Raw genomic sequence first — 16,180 nt, 5'->3', positions numbered from 1 at the left:
TCCCAGTCCTGAAGAAGGGTCTCGGCCCAAAACGTCGACTGTTTATCCCCCTCCATAGATGCTGCCCGACCTGATGAGTTCCTCCACCCCACCCAACCCTTCCCCTCCTCGCACCCCCCCCCGCCCATGCACGACCTGTAACGGGCGGAGAGCAGAATTCTGCAAACCCGGCAGGAAACTGGACCAGTGCGAAGGACGATAAACAACTCCAGGGTCACCCTGCATTGAGGCTAGGGGCCCAATTATGGACGTCAATCTATCCAGCTGACAGGCCACAATATCCTGTCAGGGTGTATGAGGAACCAAGATAGCAGTTGGCCTGCCTCTGAACTACTGGAGACGTTTTTGGATGTTGTAGTTTCTGTTGCTATTTGTGTTGACCAATCACTTTCCAACAGCGCGTTTTTTTTTAAAAAAGAGTGATGAAATTTCAGAGAAACGCACACGAGTTGCTGGAGGGACTCAGCAGGCCAGGCAGCATCTACGGGGAAAAAAAAAGTAAACAGTCGACGTTTCGGTCCGAAACCAGTCCTGCCGGAGGGCTGCGACCCGGAACGTTGGCTGCGTGTACTTCCACAGATGCTGCCCGGCCTGCTGAGTTCTTCCAGCATTTTGCGCGTGTGTGTTGCTCTGGATTTCCAGCATCTGCAGATCTGCTCTCGTCTGAAATTTCAGAGTAACTGCTTTTGGAGACCGTTCAGAAATGGACTACAGGGACGCTTTGTCAAAATCAGAGCATTATATGGAAGTGATCGTTATATACAGTTCTGTGCAAAAGTCTTAAGGCACATTTATATAGCTAGGGTGCCCAAGGCTTCTGCACAATACTTTGTCAACGTGGAGCAGAGAGAGACTTAGTAGATCTGGCGGGAGCAGAGGAAGTTAGGAATGGTGAGGGTGCGATAGGAGAGGTGTAGGACAAGTGGCAGAGAAGGAGTGCCGGGGGCGGCCGGTGCAGACACAGCCAGCCCTGAGACACCAGGCAAGGTCATTTGAATCCAAGCGACTGGCTTGATGATCGTTACAAAATGTCTCTCTGGTGCTTCCTGCTCCCTCCCCTCTCCCTTCCCCAACCCCGGCCCCCTTCCCACTCTCGGTCCACGATAGAGACCCATATCAGAATCAGGTTTATCATCACTCGCATCCGTCATGAAATTTATTCTTTCCTTCGCGGCGGCAGTACAGTGCAATACATAAAATTACTGCAGTACTGTGTGCAAGAGTCTTTGGCACACTAGGTATATTATATATACTTTGGGTGAAGAAATTCCTTCTCATCTCCATCCTCTTATTTTGAAACTCCGATTGCTGAAATACAGGCCAGGGGAAATACCAACTCTACATCTCTCAATTTAACAGTTTAACAATTTGATATCACTTCTCATTTTGCTAATCTCAACATACGGTCAAAAACCCAAAGCCCCTCTAAATCAGAAACCCCTAAGCCCCTCAGATACCCCACCAGGGAAACCTCCTCTCACCTTGCTCTGCAAAGTATGGATGTTGCTGCACGGTGGCGTAGCGGTCAGCACGGCGGTTTACAGTGCGGGCGACCCGGGTTCAATTCCCGCCGCTGCCCACGAAGGAGCTTGCATGTTCTCTCCCCCGTGACTGCGTGGGTTTCCTCCCCGCAGTCCAGTTGGTAGGTTAATGGCTCGTTGTAAATTGCCCCGTGACTAGGATAGGATTAAAGTGAGGGGTTTCTGTGGGGCGTGTCTCAAAAGGCCAGAAGAACCTATTCCACACCATATCTCAATAAATGACAGTTCCCACCCTTTCTGAGACATCACATGTTGAAGATCACATATCAATTTGGATGTACCTCTATCATTATTTAGTTCCCACACACCACTCCCCGCTAAGTCACAGGCTCTTGAAACATCTTGCTGATATTCTCTCTCCCACTCCTTCCCATCGCTGCACTCTCTGTCTTCCTATCCCCTTTCTTCTCCGAGATATAACCATTCTCTCAGGGGATTACAGAGTGTTTGTCACAACCAACGCCTGTACAAGTTGGGGCAGTGTTTTCCCTGATCCAGCCACAAAAGGGAAATTTTGAAGTTAAGCACCTCCCTCCAGGGCCCAGTATGAAGTGCGTGGTGTCCCTCCAACATTGAAAGTCACTTGTCTTCTTTCTCTCTTCGGCTGTCCATCGACCTTCGATGATGACTGAGGCCTGGGCAGGGTGGTATGGGAGATCGGCAGTTGCCCAAGCTGCAAGCCTTCCCCTCTCCACGCCACCGATGTTGTCCAAGGGAAGGGCACTAGGACCCAAGCAGCTTGGCACCGGTGTCGTCGCAGAGCAACGTGTGGTTAAGTGCTTTGCTCGAGGACACAACACGCTGCCTCAGCTGAGGCTCGAACCAGCGACCTTCAGATCACTGGGCCGACATCTTAACCATTTGGCCACTTGCTGCACAAGTTATTCGTCATATCTACATGAAACACCAGGCAGCGAAATGCATTTTATGGATACGGGACAACGCAGCAAAAACCACAGGACATGGGAGCAGAAACTGGCCATTCAGCCCATCGAGTCTGCTGTGCTATCCCATCATGGCTGACTTACCTCCCCTCTCAACCTCATTCTCCTGCCTTCTGCCCACAACCTTTGACGCCCTGACTGATCAGGAACCGTGATCAGCCTCCGCCTTAAACATACCCAATGACCCAGCCTCTATGGGTTTTGTGGCAAGATTCTGGGTGTTCAAGTTCTGACTTAAAACACAAGGTTCAGTCTTGTGTTACGGAGACGCACAGGAACAGGCTCTCCGACCCAAGCGGCACAGCGGCTAGCGGAACGTTATTACTACGCCAGTTATGAGATTGGTGTTCGACTCCCGCCGCTTCCCCGAGGGAGTTCGTATGTTCTCTTTCCCGTGACCGCGTGGGTTTCCTCCGGGTGTTCCGGTTTCCTCCCGCAGTCCAAAGACGCACGGGTTAGCGTTAGTGAGCCGCTGGCGAGCCACGTTGGCGCCGGAAGCGTGGCCAGACTCGCAGGCTGCCCGGCTCGATCCTCGCCGACTTGACACAACGACGCGTTTCAACCTACATTTCAGAATCGAGTTTAATATCACCGGCGCACGTCGCGAAACTCGGTGTCTTCGTGGCAGCAGCACAATGTTTTACATAATAATAGAGAAAAAGTTTACTGTAATACGCAAAATATATAGAGTGTATATAAAATAGTTAAATTTAAAAAGTAGTGCAAAAATAGAAATTTAAAAAAGTAGTGAGGTAGCGTTCATGGGTTCAATGTCCATTCAGAAATCGGATGGCAGTAGGGAAGAAGGTGTTCCTGAATCACTGAGTGTGTGTCTTCAGGCTCCTGTACCTCCTCCCTGATTGCAGAGGGGAAGAAGCTGTTCTTGAATCATTGAGTGTGTGCCTTCAGGCTCCTGTACCTCCTCCCTGATGGCAGAGGGGAAGAAGCTGTTCCTGAATCATTGAGTGTGTGCCTTCAGGCTCCTGTACCTCCTCCCTGATGGCAGAGGGGAAGAAGCTGTTCCTGAATTGTTGAGTGTGTGTCTTCAGGCTCCTGTACCTCCTCCCTGATGGTAGCAATGAGAAGAGGGCATGTCCTGGGTGATGGAGGTCCTTAATGATGGCCGCCGCCTGTTTGAGGCACCGCTCCCTGAAGATGATCTGGTTACTACGGAGACCGGTGCCCATGATGGAGCCGACTGAGTTCACAACACTGCCGCTTAATTTTCGGTCCTGTGCAGTATCGTGCCACCCCCCCCCCCCACCCCCCACGTTCCAGACGGTTCTGGCGTGCAAGCCGGCAGAGAAAGCTCATCTTCAAAACCTCTCTTAACATCTCTCAAAACGTCGAGTACTGAAGCAGAGTTGGCCGAGGGAGCTTCTCCTTTCAGGGGTTGGGAGCGCACATTCTCGGAACTGAGGAAACAGTTCCTCAGAGGGCGGAGAGTCTTAGGCTCTCTCTGACTCAGAGGACTGTGGAAGATTAGTCACCGAGTGCATTCAGAACACTGACTAATAGATCACTGGACGTTAAAGGGACATAACAGTGCAGGAAAACTGCTGGTGAGTATCGGTGAAGATCCTTGGAATAGCAGTGAGGGGAGGGGCAGATTCCTGGAATATTTTCAAAGGTACAGAGAGACACTTGGGCTGTCAAGGAGGTGAAAGGTCAGTGGAAATAAGGACACAACCAAATCCACTACAATCTTACTGAAGTTCAAACTTGGAGCTTGGAGTCCCATTGTCGGCTGGTCCGGGGGGGGGGGGGGGGGGGGATCTGAAGTCTAGAAGTTGGAGCCTGATGTCCGTACCCTGGAGCCTGGAGGCCTAGAGGCCCAACCTGGAGTCGGGGGACGGTCTGGGTGTGGACGGACGGGAAGGGGAAGGAAGGGTTTCGCTTACTTCGACGCTTGTTGCTTTCTGCGCTGATTGGCCGAGCGGCGACACTCGCACGCTGCCCAGCCCAGCGCACCCCTCGGTGCGTTGGTTCTTCACGCAGACGGCGCACTTCCACATGTTGACGTACAAGCAATGAATACACTAATCCGAATCTGAAAGCCAGAGAACGTCTGACTTCTTGTGCATCTTGCGGAATGACAGAACGGACTCGCGGGGCAGAATGGACTTTTTTTTTACGATGCACTGTCTGGGATTTCTCCTGATATATCACTGGGATAAAAAAAATAGCCGCCTTTTCTCGACTTTGATGTCTGGTGCGCTTGCTTCGTTGGCAATGATTAACTAGTGATCACCTTCTGAGTCACCTCACAAGTACCTTGCAGGGCCACAAGCCCTTATAGACATTTGTCAACATGGCAGCTTTTGATGTCATCACAAACGAAAACCGCTCACCCTGAGTCTCGCAAAACTTATGAAACAAGGTGTCGCAAAGCAGCAAAGGGGGGGAAAAAAGCGTTTTCAGTAAATGGAGGACCGATAGCCACAGGAATGTGAAGATAAACTGGACAATTTTCTCTCCTGTGCCATGACTGTTATAAATTGCTCTCTATCAATCAATTACTTTTTACAAGCTGCTGAATAAATAGTTGAAAAGGAAAACCACCAGGTTGGATCGGCAGTAAGGAAAGCGAATGCTATGTTGGCATTCATTTCAAGAGGAATAGTGCAGAAGAGTAAGGAAGTGTTGATGAGGCTCTATGGGGCACTGGTGAGACCCCATTTGGAATACTGTGTGCAGTTTTGGGCCCCCTATCTTAGAAAGGATGTGCTGACGTTGGAGAGAGTTCGGAGAAGATTCACAAGGATGATTCCTAGAATGCAGGGACTAACATATGAGGAGAGTTTATCGGCTCTTGGGTTGTATTCATTAGAGTACAGAAGAATGAGAGGGGATCTCATAGAAACATTTTGAATGCCGAAAGGGTTGGACAGAGTAGATGTGGAAAGGCTGTTTCCCTTGGTGGGTGAATCCAGGACAAGAGGCCACAGTCTTAGAATTAGAGGGTACCCGTTTAAAACAGAGATGAGGAGAAATTTTTTTAGCCAGAGGGTTGTGGATTTATGGAATTCGTTGCCACATACAGCTGCGGAGGCCCGATCATTGAGGGTTTTTGAGGAGATTGATGCGTATCTGATTAGTCAGGGTATCAAGGGATATGGGGAAAAAGCTGGAAATTGGAACTAGACGGGAGAATAGTTTAGCTCATGGTGGAGTGGCGGAGCAGACTCGATGGGCCGAATGGCCTACTTCCGCTCCTTTGTCTTGTGATCTTGTGAAACCACCATAGGACATTACAGCAAAGTAGAGGCTCTTTGGCCCACAATGCTGAGTTTGCCCTTTAGCCTACTCTAACTCTTCCCTCGTACAACCCACTATTTTTCTATCATCTACCAGCCTTTCGAAGAATCTATTAAATGTCCCCTACTATCACCTCCCACTTCATTCCAGTCACTGTGGGGAAAGAAGATGTACCTCTGACATCTTTTCCGCCTCCACTCCAAATATGCCGGCCGTCCACTCCATCTATGCCGAATTATCTTTCAGCCTCAAAATGAACGTCCAGGCTGGTGGCAATATTCCCCTTGCACAACCTCCCCCACTCCCGCAACCCGGGGTTGGCGAGTTGTCGGACGGTTCTGTGCGGACAGGAGGACAACCACCACCACCCCCCCCCCCCCCCGCCCCAGCCTCGCGGATCAGTTTGAAACCTAGTGTTCTGGAGTTAGTGTTAGTAGCCGGTGATTGGGGGGGGGGGGCGTGGGCCCTGGGGTTGATGGCGAGGAGCGAGGCCTGAGGCCTAGAAGAAGAGGCCCCCAAGCCTGTGGATCTCCGGGAGCCCGCTGGGGCAGTCGAAGCCCGGGGTCTGCGAGCCCGAGTCCTAGTCCTCCGGAGGACGGAGGAGGAGGCTTGTCCTGGGGTTAGCGGACAGTGAACGTGCGTGGGTGGGAGAGGCGGACGGGGCTAGCTTTGCTGTCGTTGCTTTCTCGCTTGGCGTGTTCTGCGCTGTCCTGCCTGCCAAGCACAGAGGCTCACCCTCGGGGGTGTTGGTTGCGAATGCAAACGTTGCATTTCACTGGACATCCAAGTAATAGACCTGAGTCTAGAAATCTCAGCTCCAACATCTTTTGGCATTATATTAAACTTGACTGTTAGAAGCATTTTATGATCACCTAAGGAGAAGTTTTAACATGGTATCTAGGAGAAAAACCCGGCAGGATAATAACGTGGAAAGGGGAGAGGAGGATAGGAAGTGTGGCAAATGGGTGGGAAATGACACAACAGTGGGGAAGGGGTATGACCAAAAGTCACACGGCTACTTAAAGAGCCGGTGGCTTAACAGGGAGGGGAGCGTAGTACTTCATGATGATAGAAGTACATACAACTTGACACAAGGGTCCTGTTAGTCCACTTATATTTCCAGGAGCCATTTACAATAAATTGTCCAAAATTTCGTCACCCAGACGAAAATGAAGGACGCTGCTGAGCGGGGATCTGTCAATGCAGCCAGTTACGGAAACTAATACGCAGGAGATTCTGCAGATGCTGGAAATCCAGACACGCGCGTACACGCACACACACACACACCGTTGGAGTCACTCAGCAGGTCGGGCAGCATCTATGGAGAGGAAGAGAGATCCAAAGCTTCGGGCCGAATCACAGGCCCTTTATTCCTCTCTGCCCGGCCTGCTGAGGTCCCCCAGAAAGTTACATGCGTTGCTACAGGAAATAAGAAGCTCGTTATCCACCTACGTAAGTGAGGTGGTTAGCTTATGACAGTTCCGCTGCTGTCTGTGAGGAGTTTGCACGTTCTCCCCGCGACCAATGTGGGTTCCCTCCGGGTGCTCCGGTTTCCTCCCACAGCCCAAAGACGTACAGATTAGTAGGATCATTGGCCACATGAGAGTAACTGGGTGACACCGGTTCGTTGGGTCAGAAGTGCTTGTTACCGTACTGAACGTCTAAACCAGGGGTTCACAACCCCCTTTTTTAATACCATGCACCCCATACCATGAACCGGGGTGGGGGGGGGTGTCTGACGGACCCAGGTCGGGAACAGCCTGGACTAAATAAATTAGTGAGCAGCTGCTTCTGTCTGCTGTATTGCCAATGTTGAAAGCTTCCTTGTATTCAACTTGTTAAAAAAAATCACTTCAAACTGTCTGAAACAAAAAGGTAGCTGAAGGCCACAGTGCAGAGGGGTTCAGAAGCCCTCACAGTTTCTACAGAAGCCATATCATCATTTTAATGGGATGCAACACAGTAGAAATATTAACAGCTCTCCGCAAACTACTAAAATACCCTTTTGGGTATTGCTCCAAAACAAAACTTATTCAAGAGACCATTTTGAACAACAACTTGCTCCTCACAGAATCATTCACTCATGTGCAGCATTGAACGATGCCCCATAAGACATAGGAGGAGATTTAGGCCATTTGGCCCATCGAGTCTGCTCCGCCGTTCCGTCAAGGCTGATTTATTTTACCCTCTCAACCCCACTCTTCTGCCTTCTCTCCATAATCTTTGATGTCCTCACTAATCAAGAACCTAGCAACCTCTGGTTTTAAACATACCCAATGATCTGGCTAAAGAAATTTCTCTTTAAAGAAGAGGGACACACTCCTCTTCTGAGGCCATGCCCTCTGGTCCTAGATCCTCCCGCTATTGGATTCACCCTCTCCACATCCACTCTATCGCACCGGCATTATGCATGTTGTATGACATCATCATTATGTGCCATGTCACATGACGGGGGTGATCACGGTGACCATGATTGTCCTCGGCAAACTTTTCTACAGAAGTGGTTTGCCATTGTCTTCTTCTGGGCAGTGTCTTTACAAGACAGGTGACCCCCCCCCCCCCCCAGCCATTATCAATACCCTTCAGAGACTGTCTGCCCGGCGTCAGTGGTCGCATCACCAGGACTTGTGATTCTGCACCGGCTGCTCATACGACCGTCCACTTGCCTAAGGGCGACCTGTAGGCTAGCGGGGGGAAGAAGCGCCTTACACCTCCTTTGGCAGAGACCTATCTCCACCCCGCCACCGCCACTCTACCTAGGCCTTTCAATAGTCAGTAGGTTTCAAAGAGAATTCCCTTCGTTTCTCTGAACTCCAGCAAGGTCAGACCCAGAGCCTACAGACGCTGCTCGTACGCCACCCCTTTCACTTGGAGGACAGTTCTCGTGAACTTCCTCTGGACATCCTTCCTTATCCAAGGGGCCCACAAGGGTCTCGCAGTACTCCAAATATGGTCAGACCATTGTGAAACCTCAACCACTTAAGCAGAGACAGGGGACAAGAAGCATCGTTGGAGGACTTTAAAAGGAGAAAGGTTTCTGGGTCAGAATTCCTCAGGCTCAGACGTCTAAAGGCACAACTGCCGACGACGGATCAATGGGAATTTGGGACGGGGAAGGGATGAGGGAGAGCAGAGAGGATGGCGTTGAGGGCTCTTAACTATCAACAAGATAGAAGCTTAACTCTATCTTGGGCTACGGCTCCCTCACCTTGCGGTAATGTTATAAACACAGGAGGTTCTGCAGATGCTGGAAATGTAGAGGAACACTACATGGTGGAGGAAAACAATGCCTCTGGCAGGGCAACAGGCAGTCCATGTTGAAAAATCTACCCCTTCCCTTTCCAGCCCTGATGAAGGGTTTCGGCCCGAAACGTCCATAAGACACAGGAGCAGAATTAGGCCGTTCAGCCCATCGAGTCTGCTCCGCCATTCCATCGCGGCTGATCCCGGATCCCACTCAACCCCACACACCTGCCCTCTCGGCATATCCTTTGATGCCCCGGCCGATCAGGAAACGATCAACTTCTGCCTTAAATACACCCACGGACTTGGCCCCCACCGGTCTGGGGGATTCACTGCTCTCTGGCTAATACAATAAATCCTCCTTGCCTCCGTTCTCAAAGCTCTCCCCTCAATTCTGAGGCGGTGCCCACTGGTTCTAGATACCCCCACCACCGGAAACGTCCTCTCCACGTCCACCCTAACCAGTCCTTTCAACATTCGATCGGTTTCAATGAGATTCTCCCCCCTCCCCACCCCATGCCTGCATTCTTCTAAATTCCAGTGAGTACAGGCCCAAAGCTGCCAAACGCTCCTCATATGTTAACCCCGTCATTCCCGGAATCATCCTTGTGAACTTCCTCTGGAGTCTCCAATGACGACACATCCTTTCTGAGATACGGGGCCCCAACCCGTTGACAACACCCCAAGCGCGGCCTGACTAGTGCCTTATAAAGCCTCAGCCTTATCTCTGCTGAGATAAGGATAGCTTTTACATTCTACTCCCCTTGAAATAAATGCCAACCTTGCATTTGCCTCCTTTGCCACAGGCCCGACCATAACGTCGACCGTGTGCGCTCCCCCCTCCAAAGACGCCGCTTGACCTGTCGTCGCGTTATTTTCATTTACTAGCTCACACAAAACGCTGGAGGGACTCAGGAGGTCAGGCAACGTTGGTGGAGAGAAACAGACACAGGGCCATTGGACATGGGAGCAGAATTAGGCCATTTGGCCTGTCGAAACAGTCAACGTTTCAGGTCGTGACGTTTCATCAGAACTGGAAGGGGGTTGGGGGTGGGGGGAGGAAGCAGTCAGAATAAGAAGGTGGGGGCGCGTAACTTATGCACAATTTATGTTAAATTTAACTTCATGTAACTTGTGCTTGCTATGTTTGTAACGTACTGTATTGTTGCTGCAAAAAGGCCATTTTTATGGCACTGAAAACGAGTGTCCTGATGATAAACTTACACTCAGTGAGAATAACAGAGGGACGAGAAGATGGAAAGTTTGAACACAAGGTTGAGAGCTTTATACACAAGACCATTAGACAAAGGAGCAGAAGTCGGCCTTCGGCCCATCGAGTCTGCTCCGCCATTTCATCATGAGTTGATCCATTCTCCCATTTAGTCCCATTCCCCCCACCCCACCGGCCTTCTCACCAAAACCTTTGATGCCCTGGCTACTCAGATACCTACCAATCTCTGCCTTAAATACACCCAATGACTTGGCCTCCACAGCCGCCCGTGGCAACAAATTCCACAGATTCACCACCCTCTGGCTAAAAAAAAAATTTCTTCGCATCTCTGTCCTGAACAGGCACTTCAGGGGGAAGGAAGGTTCTTGGGGGAGAATCGGAGGTGGCGGGGTGGGGACAAGAGCAGGAGCTCAGGTGGGGAGCAACAAATTTGGAAATGACGTCAGAGGTGGGAGGCAGACAAGCTGGGCGAGCACTCGGAGCATGGGAACCTCACATCCCGACAGACTCGATCACTCCCACCTTCCCACATCATTCCCGCTCACCCACCTTCGCCTGGTCCCACCTATCACCTGCCAGCTTGTCTGCCACTCCTCCCCCCTCCTGCCCCCACCTCATTCTGGCTCACATCCCCTTCCTTTCCAAACCCGAAGAAGGGTCTCAGTCTAAAACGTCGACTCTTTATTCCTCTCCATAGATGCCGCCTGCCCTGCTGAGTTCCTCCGGCACCAAGTTGCTTTTTTATTGTCATTTCAACCATAAACTGCCGGTACGGTACACAGTGAAAATGAAACAACGTTCCTCCAGGACCCTGGTGCTACATAAAACAACACAAAACTACACTAGACTATGTGAGTCAGCACAAGGCTACACTAGACTACGTAAAACATCATAAAAACTGCACTAGACTACAGACCTGCACAGGACTACATAAAGTGCACAAAACAGTGCAGGGCAGTACCTAATGATTAATAAACAAGACAATAAGCACAGTAGATTTAAATTACAATAATAAATGATGTAGATGTCAGTCCAGGCTCCGGGTACTGAGGAGTCTGATAGCTTGGGGGAAGAAACTGTTACGCAGTCTGATCGTGAGAGCCCGAATGCTTCGCAGCCTTTTCCCAGACGGCAGGAGGGAGAAGAGTTGGTGTGAGGGGTGCGTGGGGGTCCTTCACAATGCTGCTAGCTTTGCGGGTGCAGTGTGAGGGCACTTAGTGCATATGCAGTCTGGATTTCCGGCATTTGCTGAATTTCGGCTGAATCAGTTAGTCAGGGGTTCCAACCTGGGGTCCACAGGCCCTTTGCTTAACGGCATTGTTCCATGGCGTAAAACAGGTCGGGAGCCCCTGGGTTAGGAAGTCATTTCCTGGAGCACATGGGAATGAGGGGAGAATTGATAGAAGTATATAAAATTACCAGTGGTATGGACAAGATAAATGCAAGCAGGCTTTTTCCGCTAGGGTTGGGTGACACTAGAAGCAGAGGTCATGGGGTCAAGGGTGAAAGGTGAAACGTTTGAGGGAGAACTCCCTCACCCAGAGGCTGGTGAGAGTGCGGGACGAGCTGCCAATTCCAACGCGCAAAGAGAAGTGGGTGGGAGGGGTATGGAGGGCTGTACTGGCCTATACAGAATAACAGTTCAGCACAGACTAGACGGGCCGAAGGGTCTGTATGCTCGAGCCCTCTAATGACTCAGACCCAGACCGAGCCTCCATTAATACAAAGCATTCAACCTTCATAGTGGAAGTTGGGGTAATCAGAAGAAATTCTGTAACACAAACAAACCTCCTGCCGGACAATTCCCTGTGGAACTCTGCGCCTCCCCCCCCCCCCCACCAACCCGGAAAGGTGGCAAGGAAAGCAAAAGCACGTATTTCAAGAGGACTCGGATATAAAAGCAAGGATTTAATGCTGAGGCTGGTTGGTTAGGCCTCGCTCGGGAGTGGTTTTGGGCCTGACACTAGAGGGGGTCCACAGGGCGGGGGGGTTCCAGAAACGATTCTGGGGTTGAAAGGCTCAAGACCAGTCAATGGCTGAGGGCCTGTACCCACTGGAGTTCAGGAAGAATGACAGGGGATCCCCATGGCAACCTATCAGATGTTGAAAGGCCTGGACTGAGTGGATGTGGAGAAGATGGTCCCTACATTGGGAGGAGGGGGGGGGGGAATCTAAGACCTAAGGTTTGACCCGAGGTGAGAAAGGACTTCTTTGACCAGAGGAGTGCTGAACCCCGTGGGCGGCCGTGGAGGCCAAGTTACTGGGAATATTTAAGGCAGGGGGTCTGACCCCGCCATGATGGAACGGTGGGCCTATCTCGACTGGCCTGGCTCTGCCCCCTTTACATCTAGTGGGAACATGGGGGGCCTGAGGTGGACACCCAAGGCACAGCCTTCGGATCTCCGGCACACAGTCAGGTAGCGGTATCCTAACCAAAAGAGGACATCATTGTGAGGCGGAATTGCGGATAGAAATCACGTGTTCTCCCCACCGCCCACACACAACATAACCCGAGAAGAAATGGGTTTTTTTAAAAAAAAACCAATCATGTCTACTTATTTTTTTTTAAAAAAAATTAAAACCGATTGAAGAAAAATATCTTAACCCGCCTTGCAACAGGTTCAATGAAATAAGGGCGTGAATACGAATCCATTCTCCTGAGCAAACATTGTAAAACCCAATAACGGCATCCGATTAAATTTCGACTCATCCACCAATGTGCAGGAGGAGCTGGAGCTTGTGTTGCCCCCCGGAGGGGAGAAGGTTAAGGGAGGAGGGGTAGATTTAAAGGCGCCCCAAAGCCATGAGGGCTCTTGATGGGCCTTGGGGTGGTGGTGGGGGGTAAGAACTTGTTTCCGGGGAGGCGGCGGGCTCGGAGACCGGAGGGGGGGGGTGGATAAGGAGTGAAGCCGATCGGTGTAATTGGGGGGGGGGTTAGGATTTGGTGAAAAACTTGGAAGGGGACAAGTTAGCGAGGCTGGTGGGGGGGGTGGGAGGGAATAAACCTTGTAGGGCTAGTACAATGGGCCGAGTGGATTCCCCCACCCTCTCTTGATTTACGCGCCCAGAGAAATGACTCTAGAGATAAAAGATCTCCTCACCAGGAGTCCAGGTGGTCCCTTCAGTCGCCGGTCGAGAGGGTTGTTGAAGCAGTCCTCGGCGTTGGTGTTTAAAGAAGTTCTCTCTGGTGTTCCTGGGCTGGTTTGCGCTTTAGGGCGTCACCAACTGGTTTCCGTCAAGTTCAGACGATCGTGTCGCGCTTCTGCTGTGGAGTGTGTACACTCACTCACTCACTCAGACACACACCTTCCTCGCCCTGCGAGTCCCGCCGTGACTCCGCTCAGCATCGCCGCCAGCCCTCATCGGTCTCACAGGGGAAACACACACACAAGACCGGGTGAATCAACTTGCCCTCCCCGAGGCAATGTGCTGTCAAGGGAGCTATGAAGCAACCCCCCCCCCCCCACCCCCACTTCGCCTGGGGTGTAGTTCCTGTCCTCCGGGGCCTCCGAGATATTGCCCTCACTTGGCCGCCTGCTTCGAACCCGGGGCAGGTTTGTCTTCCAAAACTTCTCACTTCGCTTTGAAGAATTCGGTTCCAGGTTGGGACTTGCAGAAGGGCGTGCGGAGAGGGGCCGATTAGGCATCCTGGTTGCCCTAAGTTAGAGGCTGCGGCGTGTACGTTCTGGTCTACCATCTCCCATCGGCTTTTAACTGCAATCAAAAGTCAGGTTTATTATCACCGACCGACCTCGGCAGCAGTACAGGGCGTAACGTTAAAAAAAAATAAATTGCATTAGGAAAAGTATTATTGCGTTTGGGTGGTGGGGTAAAGATACGTCTGGGGCTGTAAAGTGCTTCTTCCCTCTGCTAGCCCTTGGGCAAGGTGTGCACCTGCTTAAACCCCGTCCCTCCAGATCAGGATCACATGAAACCAGGGGAGCGGTCGGTGCAGATCACAAGTCCTGGTTATGAGACAATCTCTGAAGAGTATTGATAATGGCTGGAGGTGGGGGAGGGGGAGGGGTCGCCCATCTTGTAAAGACAGACAGACAGACAGACGAGGGGCGATAGCAAACGGCTGCTGCAGAAACCTTGGCCAAGAACAATCAAGGTCGTTGGAAGGACCGTGATCGCACAGGTTCACACAGCGCAAGCGGTGTTAGTGGTCAGCACGACGGTTTACAGCGCTGGCGACCCCGGGTTCGATTCCCGACGCTGCCCGCGAGGAGTTTGCATGGTCTCTCCCTCCCCCCCCCCCCCTCCACCTCCGGGTGCTCCGGTTTCCTCCCACCGTCAAAACTGGGACGACCGTAACGTCTTCTGTCCAGCGAGATCCAACGGCCAGGAAGGAGACCCCCTTCCGTGGAGGCACGGAAGATGTCAAGGCCACCCACTGCAACCCAGGGAGACCCCAGGTTGACAGACCGAGAGTGGGAAGGGGGCAGAGAGAGGGGAGAATCACGCTTGGGGGGGGGGGAAAGCAGAAGGGAGGAGGGGAGGGAGAAGAGGGAAGCACCAGAGAGACATTCTGTGATATCAATAAACGGATTGTTTGGAGTCAGTTGGCACTGCCTGGTGTCTCAGGGCTGGGTGTGTCTGTACCGGCCTCATTCCCCCGCCCTGACACTCCTCCTCTGCCGCCTGTCCCTCACCCCTCCCGCGGCACTCCGCCCTCGCCATTCAGACGTACAGACATACTTTATTGATCCCGAGGGAAATTGGGTTTCATTACAGCCGCACCAACCAAGAATGGTGTAAAAATATAGCACTATAAAACCATAAATAATTAACTAATAATAAGTAAATCATGCCAAGTGGAAATAAGTCCAGGACCAGCCTATTGGCTCAGGGTGTCTGACACTCCAAGGGAGGAGTTGTAAAGTTTGATGGCCACAGGCAGGAATGACTTCCTATGACGCTCAGTGTTACATCTCGGTGGAATGAGTCTCTGGCTGAATGTACTCCTGTGCCTAACCAGTACATTATGGAGTGGTTAGGAGTCATTGTCCAAGATGGCATGCAACTTGGACAGCATCCTCTTTTCAGACACCGCCGTCAGAGAGTCCAGTTCCACCCCCACAACATCACTGGCCTCACGAATGAGTTTGTTGATTCTGTTGGTGTCTGCTACCCTCAGCCTGCTGCCCCAGCACACAACAGCAAACATGATAGCACTGGCCACCACAGACTCGCAGAACATCCTCAGCATCGTCCGGCAGATGTTAAAGGACCTCAGTCTCCTCGGGAAATAGAGACGGCTCTGACCCTTCTTGTAGACAGCCTCAGTGTTCTTTGACCAGTCCAGTTTATTCGTATCTCCAGGTAATTGTAATCCTCCGTCATTGGTCATTGTAAACTGGCCCATGACTAGGCTAGGATTAAATTGGGGGATTGATGGGCAATATGGCTGGAAAAACCCAGCCTTTTCTCCTTGGAGCGACGGAGGTGTATAAGGCATTGATCATGTGGATAGTCCCAGGGCTGAAATGGCTAATACAAGGGGCATAGTTTTAAGGTGCTTGGAAGTAGGTACTGAGGGGATGTCAGAGGTAAGTTTTTCACACAGAGAGTGGTGGGTGCGTGAAGTGGCGACGGTGGTGGAGGTGGATACAACAGGATCCTTTAAGAGACTCTTTGATAGGTACATGGAGCTTAGAAATCTCTGTTTTAATTAGATGCCTGTCTGGTCCATTTAAGACAGAGGTGCGAAGAAATTTCTTTAGCCAGAGGAGGCTGCGCCCTCTTGTCCTAGACTCCCCCACCATGAGAAACATCCTTTCCACATCTACTCTGTCTAGGCCTTTCAACATTCGAAAGGTCTCAATGAGATTCCCCCCACCCCACCCTTCTAAATTCCAGAGAATGCAAACCTGGAACTATCAAATGTTCCTCACATTATAACCCTTCCATTTCCAGAATCATCCTTGTAAACCCTCTCTGAAATTGCACCGTCTCGGATC

The 16,180-nt window shown here is 51.2% G+C and overlaps 1 protein-coding gene across 1 annotated transcript in view; it reads right to left on the bottom strand.

The window, feature by feature from the left end:
- Window positions 1–13,641, bottom strand: part of LOC132384022 (fermitin family homolog 3-like) — an 88,758-nt gene extending 75,117 nt beyond the window's left edge. Inside the window, exon 1 of the mRNA XM_059955299.1 lies at window positions 13,319–13,641. The gene's annotated coding sequence lies outside the window, so the exon portion shown is untranslated. The remainder of the gene's footprint in view (window positions 1–13,318) is intronic.
- Window positions 13,642–16,180: the final 2,539 nt, after the last annotated feature.

The sequence above is a fragment of the Hypanus sabinus genome, chromosome 31, assembly GCF_030144855.1.
Source record: "Hypanus sabinus isolate sHypSab1 chromosome 31, sHypSab1.hap1, whole genome shotgun sequence".
NCBI classification, from domain to species: domain Eukaryota; kingdom Metazoa; phylum Chordata; class Chondrichthyes; order Myliobatiformes; family Dasyatidae; genus Hypanus; species Hypanus sabinus.
This window is presented reverse-complemented; position numbering and strand designations above follow the sequence as displayed.